Genomic DNA, 16,480 nt, shown 5'->3' on the forward strand with positions numbered 1-16,480 from the left:
CTTGTTTGAAATGTGAAGTTACATACAACGTTACTGGATGAGAAACAGAAGATACTTAAGTTTCATTGGTGAATGTATTGGAAGAGTTGGAAATGAGAAAAGTTTTTTTTTTTTGAAGATCTCTTTATTTATTTATTTGAAAGAGTTAAAATTTTTTAAGCATGGAGGCTTGGCATAGGATTGTGGAAAGCAAATAAGTAGATCTAACAAAACACAAGGAGCTCAAAAGAATACGGGTGTTTCTTACAGAATAGATACTAGTTGGAGTGAGCACAGTGTGGCTGTGCTTTTAGTTGAGTAGAAATGGGTGACCTGAGATAACTATGTTTAAATCCTGTATTTGCTACTTGCTAATTGGGTAAGTTTCTTAAACTCAGTTTCAGATTTCTCATCTGTAGAATGAGCCTAAGAGTATTTGTTGTAATGAGGATTAAATAGAATTGTTTATACAAAAGCTTGTAGTAGTACAGTTGTGTGCTTAAATAAGTGCTTATCTTTGTCTTATTTATTTATGAAAAGACTTATTTATTTTAATGGCAGAGTGATATAGAGGGAGGAGAAGCAGAGGCAGAGGGAGAGAGAGAGAGAGAAAGGAAGGAAGGAAGAAAGAGATGTTCTACACACTGGTTCTTTTCTCTAAATAGCAACGATGGCTGGGACTGGGCCGGGCTGAAGCCAGGAGCCTGCAACTCCATCCAGGTTGCAGCCAGGACTCAAGCTGGCAGTCTAATATGGGATGCCAGCGTTGTGGGTGGTGACTTCATCTTCTGTGCTGCAACACTGTCTGCTTTTATTAATTTTTAAAGTGATCAGTGAAAGCCTTAATTTTCTGTTGCATGCTTCTCTAGTGATTATATGTATGTATATAGTCAAAGCACTCATAGTTACCTTCGAACCTATCAGAATAAAAAAGAAGGAAAATTGCCTGCTGTTTTGACATTCTAGAACTTTTCATTTTGATGGAAAATCAGTCAGAACACTGTTAGCATAAGATTATGTTAGAAAATGCTAAGCATAAAGCTCTGAAGAACACTTCTGACTTGGAGAGGGTGGTAGGATTTTTTTTATAGGTATTTAGCAGTGGTGGATCAGGCAAAATTCAGCTAGTTTGGTGACTAGTTGGTCAAGGATGGCTTTTTTTTTTTTTTTGGACAGGCAGAGTGGACAGTGAGAGAGAGAGAGAGAGAAAGGTCTTCCTTTGCTTTGGTTCACCCTCCAATGGCTGCCGCGGCCGGCGCACCGCGCTGATCCGAAGGCAGGAGCCAGGTGCTTCTCCTGGTCTCCCATGGATGGGGTGCAGGGCCCAAGGACTTGGGCCATCCTCTACTACACTCCCAGGCCATAGCAGAGAGCTGGACTGGAAGAGGGGCAACCGGGACTAGAACCCGGTGTGCCGGTGCCGCAAGGCAGAGGATTAGCCTATTGAGCTGCAGTGCCGGCTAGGGATGGCTCTTAGAGGAGGTGATAATTCACCTTGTACATTAATAGCCATTGGGCAGTTTTTTTTTTAAGAGGATTGAAGAGAAACAAAAGTGGAGAGCAAGGGCATGAGAAGGCCCGTGTAAACTTCTCAGTCTTTCAGGGTGCCATTGACCCTTGCAATCTTTCCCCTTCCTCTCCACTCCCAGCTCCTTATCCTCCAAATAGAAGGAGCTATTATTGTGATCATGATTTTGGACTCTCCTGGCTCTTGAGCTCAGAAGGCAGTGCTCTGTGGAACTTCAAAGGGCAAGAAACTAAATATTTTGTGGTGCTTGAAAATTCTCAGTCTTTGCTTCCTACTTTTGCAGTGTTTTGGATCCTGCTGTGTATATGCTCTGTAGTAGGGTAGAAGAGGAAATAGTAATGTGTGATAATGAAAAGTGTCAAAGTAGATATTGCTGGAAGGGAGATTTGAATAGGGTTTTGCAGTAGCTATTTTAGTTGATGACACATCTTTAACCTCAATTGCAGTTTTTCATTTTGCCTCATCCTTCTGTGATGGTTCTAGTACAAGTCAAATTTTTGATCCTTGGGTGTACAGGCTTTGGTATGTATAGCCAGCCTTCAGAGCCTACCTGTGCTTTTCAGAGAGCTCAGCTTGAGAAAGAAGGGATCAGCTGGTCTCTTACACGTTTTTAATGCACTTCTGTCTTCTAGCAGCTGCTGTGTAACTTTATTCATTCTTGAGTTTATTGTTTGTGGGAGTTGTTATTTGTGTTTTGTATGATTTTTTTTGCCTTTATGAGGAACTCTTTGACTACATGTGAACCCATTCCCTGTAGATATAATCTCTTTGAAATTAAATTATTCATATTATTCATATCCTCTTTGAATATAAAAATCTTATTGTATGGTATTTTTCTTCTTGCTTAGCCTTTATTTTAAATCTCAGGTTGTCTTGGTTGTCATTCGTGGAAGACATTGGCATGTTTATGTTAGGAAAACATGTTAGGAAAACATGAATATTTGGCCACCTTTTTAAAAAAAGATTTATTTATTTATTTGAAAGGCACAGTTACAGAGAAGCAGAGGCAGAGAGAGAGAGAGAGAGAGAGATAGGTCTTCCCTCCGCTGGTTCGCTTCCAGATGGCTGCAATGGCCGGAGCTGGGCTGATCCAAAGCCAGGAGCCCTGAGCTTCCTCCGGGTCACTCATGCAGGTGCAGGGTTCCAAGGACCAGGGCCATCTTCTGCTTTCTCAGGCCATAGCAGAGAGCTGGACCAGAAGTGGATTAGCTAGGACTCGAACTGGTGCCCATAATGGATGCTCGTACTGCGGGCAGCGGCTTTACCCACTATGCCGCAGCGCCGGCCCCGACCTCCATTTTTTAGTATTGGGACATTTTCCAAACTTTTCAGAATATAGTAAAAGAGGCAAATCTCTTATTCTTCCTAATGAAGCTTGCCATAGACCTTGTACATTTTTTAAAAAATATTTATTTATTTATTTGAAAGAGTTATAGAGAGAGAAAGGCAGAGTTCTTTTACTTGCTGGTTCACTCCTTAGATGGCAATGGCCAGGGCGGGGCCAAGCCAAAGCCAGGAGCCATGAGCTTCTTCCTGGTCTCCCACCTGAGTAATAGAAGCCCAAGTGCTTGGGCCATCTTCCACTGCTTTTCCCTGGGCCATTGGCAGGAAGCTGGATTGGAAGTGGAACAGCTGGGACATGAACTGGCACCCACACCGGGTGCTGGCTTTGCAGGTGGAGGCTTTACTGCTACACTGCAACTTCAGCCTGGCCTTGTACTTCTTCTTCTTCTTCTTTTTTTTTTTTTTTTTTTTTTTTTGACAGGCAGGGTTAGACAGTGAGAGAGAGACAAAGACAGAGAGAAAGGTCTTCCATTGGTTCACTCCCGAAATGGCTGCTACGGCTGGCACTGCGCTGATCCAAAGCCAGGAGCCAGGTGCTTCCTCTTGGTCTCCCATGTGGGTGCAGGACCAAGCACTTGGGCCATCCTCCACTGCCTTCCCTGACCACAGCAGAGAGCTGGACTGGAAGAGGAGCAATGGGGACTAGAACTCCGGAGTACCGGCACCACAAGTGTAGGATTAGCCTAGTGAGTCTTGGCGCCGGCCTTTTTTTTATTTTTTATTTTTTTTTCTTTTTCTTTTTTAAGATTCATTAATTTATTTGAAAGTCAGAGTTACACAGAGAGAGAAGGGGAGGCAGACAGAGAGAGAGAGGTCTTCCACCCGCTGGTCCATTCCCCAACTGACTGCAATGACTGAAGCCAGGATTCAGGAGCTTCTTCTGGATCTCCCACACAGGCACAGGAGCCTGAGGATTTGGGCCATCTTCTACTGCTTTCCCAGGCCACCGCAGAGAGCTGGGTTGGACATGGAGCAGCCGGGACTCAAACTGGTGCCCATGTGGGATGCTGACACTGTAGGCGGTGGCCCTACCTGCTAAGCCACAGCACTGGCCCCGACCTTGTACTTCTTAAACCAACTTGAACAGCAACGAAATGCGGAGAATAGTATATTTTCTGTTTTTGCTTGGGTTTATTGACCATGACTATGGGGAATATGTTTGGTTTACTGTGAGGCTGTCAGAGTAAATATGTAAGATATAATCAATATTTTAGTATTGTCATATATTAGCATTTTTCTGTAAATGATGTTATTAATGATTTTTTTTATTTTGCTGTTGTTTAGCAAAGTATCATAACAATTTAGTAATGTTACTTTCTCCTTTTGGTAGTCAGAGGATGTTAAAGAATAAATAGATTTATCTGACACTAAAAGTCACTGGCAAGAACCTCTTCATGATACATTACTTTACTCCTTAAATCTCATTGCTCTGCACTGGCAACATTTGGTTCAGGAAGCAAATGTTCACTGTCTTAGCTTTCTTTAACTTTCTGGGAAATTGTCTTTTTTATTCTCCATATCTTAAATCTTGGGATATCTGAAAGATTCTTTATCCTTTTTCATTTCTTCCCAAGAAAGTATCTTCATCTACTCTTGATGTTTTTGTAGAAATTCTTTTTTTTTTGAGTTTTTTTTTTTATTATTTATTTGAAAGAGTTATAGAAAGAGAGAGGAAGAGATAAAGACAGAGATATCCTCCATCCACTTTCACTCCCCAAATGTCCATAATGGCCAGTGCTGGGCCAGGCTAAAGCCAGGAGATGCGAGCTTCATTCGGATTTCCCATGTGGATGGAAGGGGTCCAAATAACTGGGCCATCTTCTGCTGCCCTTTCCAGGCCATTAGCAGGAAGGTAGATTGGAAGTGGAGAGGCTGGGACAGGAATTGGAGCCCATATGGGATGCCAGAATTGCAGAAGGTGACTTTACCTGCTGTGCCACAGCACTGGCCCCCAGAAATTCTCATTATTTGCAGATAGGAATAAAATATGCAACTAAAACTTGTAGCCATTGAGGCAATTTAAAAATTAATGTATCAGTTATTTTAAAATAAGTTCCAAAATAATTCCTCTTTTGAATAATCCAGGGAATTAACCGAGATGTGAACCATATCTAAAATGTAACACAAAATATATTTTTTAAACAGATTTATTTATCTGTTTGAGAGATAGAGTTACAGACAGAGAGAGGATGAGAACAGAGAGAAAGGTCTTTCATCCGCTGGTTCACTCCCCAATGGCTGCAATGGCTGGGGCTGAGTGGATCCAAAGCCAGGAGCCAGGAGCTTCCTCTGGGTCCCCCCTCCCCCACATGGGATGCTGGCACAGCAGGCAGAGGCTTAGCCTACTCTGCCACAGCACCGGCCCCAAAATGTACGTGTATAACTTAATGCTCATGCTTGAGGTAGGGTTTTTGAGTAAATACACTATTAGGGAATATATTTGGTATGATATGAAAAAGGGTTCTATGTGTTGTTTATTGCTGTATGTAAGTTATTTGAGTCATAAACCTCTTTAATAATCATAGAAAATTGATGGCATGGCAAGGGAGAAGAAATACGTAAATTTCTCTATTAGTAGCAAAGATAGAAATTTTTGTGTACTTTTTCTGCAAAGAAACAAACTCCCTCCCAAACCCAACAAAACTGAAAAAGTTTCTTGCATTTAAATAACAATATTTTTCTATTAGTTTCAGGGTAAGAACAACAGAATATTAATAAGTTATATAATTAAAAGTAACTTTTAGCAATGAAGAAGTCAAATTATTAAATAAATTAAGCCCACTTTTTAATGCAATTAAGCCTTTCCAAGAAAAGCTTCAGCGCAGCTGTAATTACAGCTGCAGATTTAGTCAAAATAGAGGTTTTAAAGGTTCTTTACTCCCCTTTCGCATCTCTTTCCCCACCCCAAATAACCCAAATTTAGTTGTAAAGGTTTTGGTAAGCCCAGCATTCCCCGAAACTGGAGTGCCATATGTTTCACTGTTTGCAGATGTGGTGATCGCATGTGCTTTTTATTGTGGTTTCTGGAGCCTTTTAGTTCTCATGTTCTATGCACATTCAAATGATTTTTGTCGGCCTGTGTTTGCGTTGAATTTTTAGATAATGCATGTATTCCAAACTGTTAAGTAATTTTTGTCATGTGCTAAAACTATTTAGAGGGGTAATACTTTTCAGTCTAAGTGAATTAATATTGACATCATTATAAATTTACTGGAAATAGCTACAAAAGCTTGTGTCTATGTTTTATAAAGATTTTTTCAAGTTTTACCCTAATAGGAAATTACCTTTAACCTCATTTAATGACAAACTTGACAAATCTTTTAATTTGTGGAGCCAAATCCATGATCATAAACCAAAAACTAGAGAGAACTGTGGCTGAGTGCAAGGTTTGGGGCCAGTTTCTTTTTCCTAATCACTGCCTCTTTTACAAGTGCTATTTATGCTGAATATCGATCATAGGATATAATAGCATAACTTGAATTCAAACCGCAGTTTTACATTGTTGTCTATTTAGAATCTGGTTTAAAATTGTAGAGACTTGTTGAATTGCACACACACACAGAAATTTGAACTCTTCTAAGAAAGTTGACGATTCAGCACTTTTCAGTAGTTAAAATACCAGGTGACATATGCTTATAATTGTTCAAGTAATAAGAGTATAAAACTGTATAAAAGAGTGCTTCAAAAAGTTCATGGAAAATTGAAATTAAAAAATGTCTCTTATGGTGCAACAATTCTTTGAAACCCATGTATAGTTTTTTTGAGTTTTTCATAATATGTACTTTTCATGAACTTTTAAAAATTAAAAAGTTCTTTTTTTCTTTCATAAATTTTTTGAAGACTGCTTGTTTGCATGTATTTAAAAATCTTTTTGCAATGATCTTTTCATTTCCATTTTCTATGAACTTTTTGAAATACTTTTGTAGAACATAGTATGGAGGTTAGACAAAGTGCATATATTAAAACGATAAATCAACTATTAGAGGATGAATCAGTTTGAACTTAAATCCCCAGACTGAGGAATTCTTTAGACCTTAAATTCTAAAAGTCTATTACATTCAAGGAAATGGAGGGAATTGCCCAAAGTCATTGATTAAATCAGAATATTCTAAGTACAAATTCAGAGGTGACAGTAGGTAGCCAGTTTGCTTTTATAATCTTGGATAACAGCTAATGTTGAATGATTGCCTACTGCAAGTGCATTTATAGAGAAACTACTGGTCCTTTTCTCCTTTGAGTCTAGTGGGAATATCAGCAGAATGTGGACTTTTACATAAATAGGTTATTTTTGAAAGGGTAAAATTGGACAGAAACCATTTCAGAAAAGACTGGTGAATTCAAATAGGCGTTCATATTTGATAATATGTATTCATTAAGACAGTGTAAGGAAACTATATTTCTGAAATCGCTTAGCTTTAAAAACGTATTAATTTATAGGTTTGAAGGAAGATAGCAAGGAAAATTTGAGGGGCATAATTTTGATGATGGAGGTGCAACTAATTATCTAGGGAAAAAGAAAGAAATTTACCAGAATGAAGCTTTTAGCAAGAAAAATAAAAATGTGAGACTTTAACAATAGGAAAGAAATAACGAAATGTGAAAAACAAGTTAATGATTTAGCTCATTATTGTCCTCACTACCTTATTCTGTATCTTTCCTCTCCCCGCTCTTTCTTGAGAGAAGCTTTGGTGTGGTGTGGTGTGGGGTGGTGTGGGGTAGGGTGTGGCGTGGTGCTGTGAAGTTCTGGTTTTGTTTCCTGTTAGCAGCAAGGTTTCAGACTAAAAGTTTACTTATTAAGGTATATAAGAGCAAGTAATTTTGAATTAGTTACTTGGACTTGTCATTCTCAGACCATTAGTGAATAAAATGAGATCTTTGACATGCTTAACCATAAATTATTGGGGCAATCAAATGAGATCATGTGGAAGTGTTTTAAAAAAACTGAAGTGCCTCACAGGCAGTATTTTTTTCCCCCCATATTACGGTTATAGATTCAGTCCGTTGTTAATATTTGAATACCCAGTATGTCAGAAGCTATATTGTAGATTTTAGAATTCAGGAAGATACAATCCTTATCTTTCAGAGAAAGAGAAAATAAATAAAATCGAATGCAATTGTCCATGTATGTGACAGGATATGAAAATGGTAGTGAGAAGTTCAGCTTACCTATATTTTAATTGAAGCTAAAGAGCTACTTGCCTGAATTTGTTCTAAGTATATAATACTTGGTTTGCTTTTCGTATATATCGTCTGCTCTTTGAGTACTTGGGACTTGGGTGACAGTGGATAGATTTTTTTTTTTAAACCTTAGTTGCCATGTGGCAAAAATTTAAATTCCATGATTATTGTTTTAGCTACACAGGAGCTTTTTGATCTTTTAGGTGTACAGGCATGAATGCCACAAAGAATGTACAATTCTTAGACTTGATGAATATTGCCAATGGAATAGGTTCTAGATTTTAACATCCGGGTTAGATATCTTGATAGGGCATAGAAAATTAAAGGGGTAATTTAGAAACACCTGCTTTATCCCCAGTGAAGAAACTTTTTACAGATGCCAGACTTAGCTTTGCTACTTCTCAAACTGAGATGGTTTGTATTATGTGATACAAAACTCTGGTGTTGGAGGTTTTTTGTTTTGTTTTGTTTTTGTTTTTGCACATGACCTCCTCCTCCATCTGTTGTTCTATATTCTTTACATTTTATCAGAAATGCTACAGCCTTGGTTAAGGAGATGATCTCTGTTAATGGGGCTTCCAGGAATATGGCGGATGGTACGTTCAGGAAGCACTATGAAGAAGGCAATAGTGGTAATAATATTGGCTAATGCTTACTAGCCCTGAAGTTCCAAGTGCTCGTCTAGCAACTTTCATTATCTCGCAGTTCTTCACAATGGGAAGTGTATACTTTAACACTAAATATGAGGGTACTTCAAAGATTCATGAAAAGAATTCAAAGATACATTTATTTTGATGCAAAAAAATTTGAAATTCATCCATGGTTTTTTCATGATAGACTTTTCCGTGAACTATCTGAAGACTTCTCATACTAGTTAACTGAAATATTAAATTTTTAAAAAAGATTTATTTATTTGAAAGAGTTGTGGAGGGAGGGAGAGAGAGAGAGAGATTTTCTACCTGCTAGTTCACTTCCCAAATGGCTGCAACAGCCAGAGCTGGGCCAGGTCCAAGTCAGAAGCCAGGAACTTCTTCCAGGTCTCCCAAGTAGGTGAGAGGGTCCCAAGCACTTGTTTCATATTCTGCTGCTTTTCCGGGCACATTAGCAGGGAGCTAGATTAGAAGTGGATCAGTTGGGAAATGAACTGGAACCCATGTGGAATGCCAGTGTCCCAGGCAGCAGCTTTACCTACTGTTCCACAATGCTGGGCCTTGAAATATTAATTTAATATTAAATAATAATAATGCCTTCTAATAGACAGAGAAACTGAGGTATAGTAATTTGCAGTGGGAGGCAAAATTCATGCTGAAGATTGATTCTAGAGACCAAATCCTTAACATTACCACATATTATTTCTTAGTGATAACCTGGGGCTTCTTTGGAAAAAATGGTCTTCCTCCTTTCGGTAAGTGTAATAGTCATTAGAAATAAAAGGTTCATATTTCAAGGCTAGTAACTTGGGTATGAGTTGGAGGGTGGAAGTGGGGAGGTGAAATATTCCAGAGTTTAGTCAACATTTTAAGGTTAAATGAAGATATCAGAAAGGGAGGAACCTGGAAGCAGACAAATGCAAGTCAGGTTGGTTCAGCTATTGTAATGAGAAGATTATATGATGCTATGTAAACATGAAAGGTTGATACAGGAATAGTTTAGTAAAAGCTTAGGATCATTAATTTATAGGCTAGCACTGTCCAATAGGAATATAATGCAAACCACACATGTAATTTTAAATATTCTTCTATTCACACTTAAACTAAAAAGAAAAAAATGAAATTGATTTTAACTAATTTTGCATCTGTGTATCCTACTTAATTTGGGTAAGAGCCTAATTTTAATACATTTAATTAAAAAATCTTAAAGCACATTCTGTAATTTTAGAGGATTTATAAAACCAAAGCAACAGCTGTTGGCCTTGTTCCTGGTTAAAATACAAATTCTTTGTGCAGTTTAGCAAATTATATAATATACTTTTATCATTAATCATTCTGTTTCCAAAATTTGTACCTTTAGTATTATTTCAGTTTATAAATACAATATTTTTCAATGACTAATTGTGTTTTCATTTTTGTGAATGTAGTATTGGTTCTAATAGGAGTAAAGGAGGTTTGTGGAAATCAGTGATTACCATTTTGGGATCAGGTGGTGGGAATAGACAAAGTAGAAATATAATTGGAAGAAGAAACAAACCCAGCCACCTAGGAGGAACTTAAGATGATGGGAAAAACATGTTTTGAGAAAAATTAGAGTGTTTTTAAAAATAATTAACATATAAATATTAATCACTAGGAGTATAATCTGATTCTGCAAATTTTTAATGGAAAATATCATGTTAAATATAGAACTTTAAGTACCATATTGATTATGTCTATCCTTTGTGTGAATGAGATACAGAAATCTTAACTGTTCTGAATTGACCCACTTGTAGCTTCTTAGAAGTAGAGAACCAGGAGACTGTTTTTTTTTTTTTAATTATTATTAATTATGAAGTTGGATGAGAATCTTTTTTTTTAAAGGTTTATTTTATTTGAAAGGCAGAGTTGCAGAGAAGCAGAAGCAGAGAGAGATATTCCACCCACTGGTTCACTTCCCAAATGGCTGCAGTGCTGGAGCTGGGCTAATCTGAAGCCAGGAACCAAGAGGTTCTTCCAGGTCTCCCACACAGGTGCAGAGGCCCAAGGACTTGGACTATCTTTTTCTGCTTTCTCAGGCCATAGCAGAGAGCTGGATGGGAAGTGGAGCAGCTGGGACTTGAACTGATGTCCTCGTGGGATGCCGGCACTGCAGGTGGCAGCTTCACTCACTGTGCTATAATGCTGGCCCCATTATTGATTTTTAAATAGCTGTTTTTCATTGCTGTAATAAACTTCCCATTTTTTTTTGATGAAAAGGAGTTAATTTAAAATTTTTTTTATATATTACATGTGATAAATATGAATGAGACAGTTTGCACTGAGTGATTTCTGACTATATTTTAACTACTTTAGAATTACAGAATAGGTAAACTATATAATAATTTTTTTATCATTACATATAGTGTATTCTGCAATTCTAAAGTGCTGTGGATCATTAAACATGGTTAGCAACCCATCATATTCTTATGCCTGTTCTTTTACTCTTAGTCATTTAGGAATGTGTGTGAGAATGTGTCTAGGCCTTGACTGACCTGGAGATGACTCCGGAAAATTCTCCTGAAAGGTGTTTATGACTGTGGAATGTTATTATTTTAAAATATTTATTTATTTGAAGGCAGAGAGAGAGAGAGAGAGAGAGAGAGATCTTCATCTTCTGGTTCACTGTCCAAATGGCCACAACAGCCATACCCGGGACAGACTAAAGTCAGGACCCAGAAACTCCATCTTGATTCTCATGTAGGAGGCAGGGATCGAAGTACTTGGGACATCATCTGCTGCTTTCCCAGGCATGTTAGCAGGGAGCTGGCTCAGAAGTGCAGTAGCCCGGACATAAACTGGCATGAGTTACAGGATGTGGGTGTACCAAGTCAGGACTTAACCAGCTACATCACAGTGCCTGCCCCTGTGGAATTGTTTTGTACCCACTGTTGTTGTTTTGCTGGCTCAGGAAGTTAGCCTAGATTACAACAGGCAGTCCAGGTTTTGGAGTCACATAGATTGTCATGAATCCTGTCTCTGTCCCTTTACTCTATACCTTTGACTGAGGTCAATTTACTAAACCTAAAATTTCCTTAACTGTGAGTTGGAAATGATAGCAACCACCTCTTTGAGTTGTCATAAAGATTAGTGAAAATAAAAGCTACTTTTATGGATCATTTTTTTGTTCCAGTGAGACACTGTGCTGCATGTAGTATATAATTTAATTATAAATTAATAATAATATAGTAAAAGTTCATGACCATTGGTAATGTATGTCCAGAAACTGGTTGGTATTACTTTTTCTGTGTTAATATCAAGTGTATAGTTTCATTAGAGGTGAGGCTGAGATGAGAGATGGGAATGATCATTTTGATCAGACCAAAAGGATTGATCTGGAAGTTCAAAGAGGTTTGAAGGTCAACTATTTATTAGAATGTGATTTAGGGTTGATATATGTGGCCGTTACTAAGAAAACTTACTGAAATGTGGAGTTTTGGGTTTGTCCTCAGAAACCAGTCTCTGAATCAGAGCCTCTAGTCTTGGGGCATTAGATGCTGCATTTTTACAAGCTTAATCATAATTATTATTCACTATGAGTTGGGAGAATCATCTTTTTAATTTAGTGTTACTGATGACTAAAAATGAGTCTATTGATTTTTTAAATAGTTGTTCTTTGCTGTAATAAATTTCCCATTTTATTGATGAAAGGTAGTTAATTTTTTCCATTAAGGTTTTTATGTATGACATGATAAATATGGTATTTCCATATTGTAAGGACAGAAGAGTTGGTGATATTTATTCATTTAAATGGTATTTAGTAAATATCATTTATTGGGTATTTTTTTCCCATTTTTTCCATAAATTTATTTTACTCAAATATTCAAATAGTGTAGTCTCCCTGAATCAGATGGGAAAGGAGGATAGCTTGAGGAGGTGCTATTATGAAGCCAAGTAGAGAGGGAAAAGAAGTGACGATTTTCTAGTGTTAACTAAAAGGGAAAAATATCTTTCATATCTAATATGAATACTTTTAAAAAATGATAGAAATTTTCAAGGAGTTTTGGTTTGGGTCATTTTATTAGTCATATAAGTTAATGAAAGAGTTATAGCTGGTATGCTTAGATTGCTTTTCTCCTGTGCCTTATCCCCTAAGAACACACTTCCTTTGGGTTTTACCTGTTTTGGCTCCCTGAGAAGCCTTGCTACTGCTTAGGAAAAAAGTTCTCTCCTTAAAGTGCTTCACATGGACCTTATCTTTTTTAGAGTCCTCGGTAAAGTCTCACTCAAAATTACTTCAAGTTGTAGTTTTAAATTTAGGTGTTTGGAAGACTACTTTTCAGTGATTCTTTACATTTGCGAATGTAGATCCAAAGTGTTTTTGGACATTTTGGACATAATTGTTATGTGCTAAGCAGCTCTGTTGTTAATATCTGTAGTTTTGTTCATTCTCAGAAACTAGGTCACCAGGGCTTTGTCATCATTAAAACAGTATTGTACATTTCTCCCTTTTTAAGGACCATTCTTGGATTGAATGAAGCTAAAATATCTTAGTATTGCTATGTTTTAAAAACAGAATATAATTTTATATATTTTAAACTCAATTTATTTGCCAGTACAATGATTTTTATTTATACCTGGAGCTTTGACTTTCTGTCATGGTATTTAGAATTCACATGAATTATCAAAAATTTTATTAGGAGATTTACTGACTGCTTCTGTCAGACCTCTCCTTTAAAGTCTTCCACAGCATTTTCAGAAGTAATCGTTGGGTACTACTGGAACTAAGATTTTTGCTTCTGTAACAATAGATGGAAAGAGAATAGACTTTTTTAGAGATCGAGGACATAGGATACAGAGAGAAAAATCAGACTAAATTTACATTATTTTTCTTTCATTGTGAAAAATAATTATAGCTGCATGCACTTTACTTTTTTGAGGGTGGCAGGAGAAGTAGTTATAGGGGCAAATTAAAGAGGCTTTGGGGAAACATAAAGTGAGGTTTTAATTGCTTAACAAATATAGAAAACAAAATGGTTATTGCCAAAAATTTTTCTTCTATATGATGGCCTTGTGCATGCAATATTGATGTTTATCATTCACCCCAAAATATTGATGATGTTGAAGTTCTAAGGAACCTCTGAGTTTACTGTCCTTTCTGTCTTGTTCCTCTTGGTTTTAAGTGTGGGCTACAGACCATAAAAGTGTTGATACAATTATATCACTATTATAACTCTTGAGTTTTCATAATTTTTTTAAACTAGAGAAAAGCACACTGGTTTTTTCTTTAGTCTTACATTGTTTTTAATACCAATAATTAAACTTTTCCCCTAAATGTTTTCAGAATGTTTTAGGATGGTATTGGTAAATAGCATTATTTTGTGGTTTTGAGTATAGATTCTATTTTTTTTTATTTTTAAGATTATTTATTTATTTGAAAGTCAGAGTTACACAGAGAGAGGAGAGGCAGAGAGAGAGAGAGAGATAGGGGTCTTCCATCTGCTGGTTCACTCCCCAGTTGGCCACAACGGCTGGAGCTGTGCTGATCTGAAGCCAGGAACCAGGAGATTCTTCCGGGTCTCCCATGTGGGTAAAGGGGCCCAAGGACTTGGGCCATCTTCTACTGCTTTCCCAGACCATAGCAGAGAGCTAGATCAGAAGTGTAGCAGCCGGGGTTTGAACCTGCAGCCATATGGTTGCCGGTGCTTCAGGCCAGAGCGTTAATGTGCTGTGCCACAGCACCGGCCCCTGAGTATGGATTCTTGAACATGCTATCTGAATTCAAGTATAAGGCTTGTTACTTAATAGGTGTGTGACCTGGAACAAGTTATTTGTGTAATGTTCATCTTATTTGTAAAATTGGAATTAGAAAATGTCTACTTTATGGATGTGTGTTGAAGATTAAATTGATGTATAGATAAAGAATAATGTTGTGACATGTATGTGTTGAGTAATTATTATTCACTTTCTGAAACAGTAGTCTCAGTAAGCTCTAGCAGACTTTAAGTATAAAAATATTGTTATCTAAAACTTCAGAAGAATCCAATTAAAAAGTTATTTTTAGACTTGAGTTTATTTTGACCCACACACACATTACATACATTCTTCTCTGTTCCTCCTTTTATCCCTCTCTCTTACATACACACCCCTTTAAAATTATTATAGAATAACATTTTTTGAACTTCAGTGTGCATGATGATTGCTTGGGGATCTTGTTTATATGTAGTTTATTATTAGTTTTTTTTTTTTTCTAAAGGTTTATTTCTATTTATTTGAAAGGCAGAGTTACAAAGAGGCAGAGGCAGAGATAGAGTCTTCCATTTGCAGATGGCCACAACAGCAGGAGCTTTGCAGATCCTAAGCCAGGAGCTAGGAGTTTCTTCCAGGTCTCCCATGTCGGTGCAGGGGCCCAAGGACTTGAGCCATCTTCTACTGCTTTTCTAGGCCATAGCAGAGAGGGCTGGATTGGAAGAGGAGCAGCCAGGACCAAACCGGCACCCATATGACATGATTCTATGTATAGGGTAACCAAAAGACTACTAAGAGACTGTTGGAACTAATAAAAGAGTTTGGTAAAGTGACAGGTTTTAAAATTAACAAACAAAAATCAATAGCCTTTGTATACACAGATAATGCCATGACTGAGAAAGAACTTCCAAGATAAATCCCATTGACAGTAGCTACAAAAAAAAAATCAAATACCTTAGAATAAATTTAACCAAGGAGATCAAAGATCTCCGTGGGGAGCAGGGTCCGTCTCCCGCAACATGGCGGGGCGCCCGCGAGACAAATAAGTACTGAGACTGTGGACTGAAACTAACTCTGTGCGTCTGATCTCCCACCATATGCCGCTGAGAGAGAGTAAACAAATCTTACACAGCTGCTTCGTTAATTAGCTGATTCCTGACCCAACCCCTGTTTGGAAGAAAGCCCGTGCTCAGCACGTGGGCAGCAGAGCACGGATTGGTGGGAGAGGACTATAAAAGGGGGAGAGAGACAACATGCGGGGCCCCCTGAGAGAGTCGGTCGGAGGGCTGGTTGGTGCCGCTCCTCCCCAAAAGCGGGGGAGCGTCAGCAAATCCGGGAAGGACCGGGGAAAGAAAACAGCCTCCGGTGTCGTTCCTCTGCGAGTGGGGGAGCGACAGATCTCTATGATGAAAATTACAAAATTATAAAACATTAAAGAAAACATAGAAGAAGACACAAAAAATTGGTAAAATTTTCTATGTCTGTGAATAGGAAGAATTAATATTTTCAAAATGTTCATACTACCAAAAGCAATTTACAGATTCAATGTGATTCCAGTCAAAATACCAAGGACATTCTTTTCAGATCTAGAAAAAATGATGCTAAAATTCATATGGAAACACAAGAGACCCTGAATAGCTAAAACAATTCTAGACAACAAAAACAAAGAGGCATCATAATACCAGATTTCAAGACATACTACAGGGCAGTTATGATCAAAACAGCCTGGTACTGCCAAAAAATTAAGTGTGTAGACCAATGGAGCAGAATAGAAAATCCTGAAATCAATCCACATGTCTACAACCAACTTATCGTCGACAAAGGAGCTAAAATCAATCCCTGGAGCAAGGACAGTCTCCTCAACAAATGGTTCTGGGAAAACTGGATCTCCACATGCAGAAGTATGAAAGAAGACCCCTGTGTTACAACTTACACAAATATCCACTCAAATTTGGATCAAGGACCTAAATCTGTGACCCAATACCATAAAGTTACTAGAGAACATTTGGAAAGCTCTGTAAGACATTGGAATAGGCAAAGACTTCTTGGAAAAGACTTCCAGAAGCACAGGCAATCAAAGCCAAAATTGACAAAT

At 37.7% G+C, this 16,480-nt stretch overlaps 1 protein-coding gene across 13 annotated transcripts in view; it reads left to right on the plus strand.

Annotated features, from left to right (window-relative positions):
* FUT8 (fucosyltransferase 8) overlaps positions 1 to 16,480 on the plus strand; it is a 296,071-nt gene that overhangs the window by 75,727 nt on the left and 203,864 nt on the right. The window lies entirely within an intron of this gene.

This window comes from Oryctolagus cuniculus, chromosome 20, assembly GCF_051225735.1.
Source record: "Oryctolagus cuniculus isolate XC-2025 breed Fujian yellow rabbit chromosome 20, ASM5122573v1, whole genome shotgun sequence".
Taxonomy (NCBI): Eukaryota; Metazoa; Chordata; class Mammalia; order Lagomorpha; family Leporidae; genus Oryctolagus; species Oryctolagus cuniculus.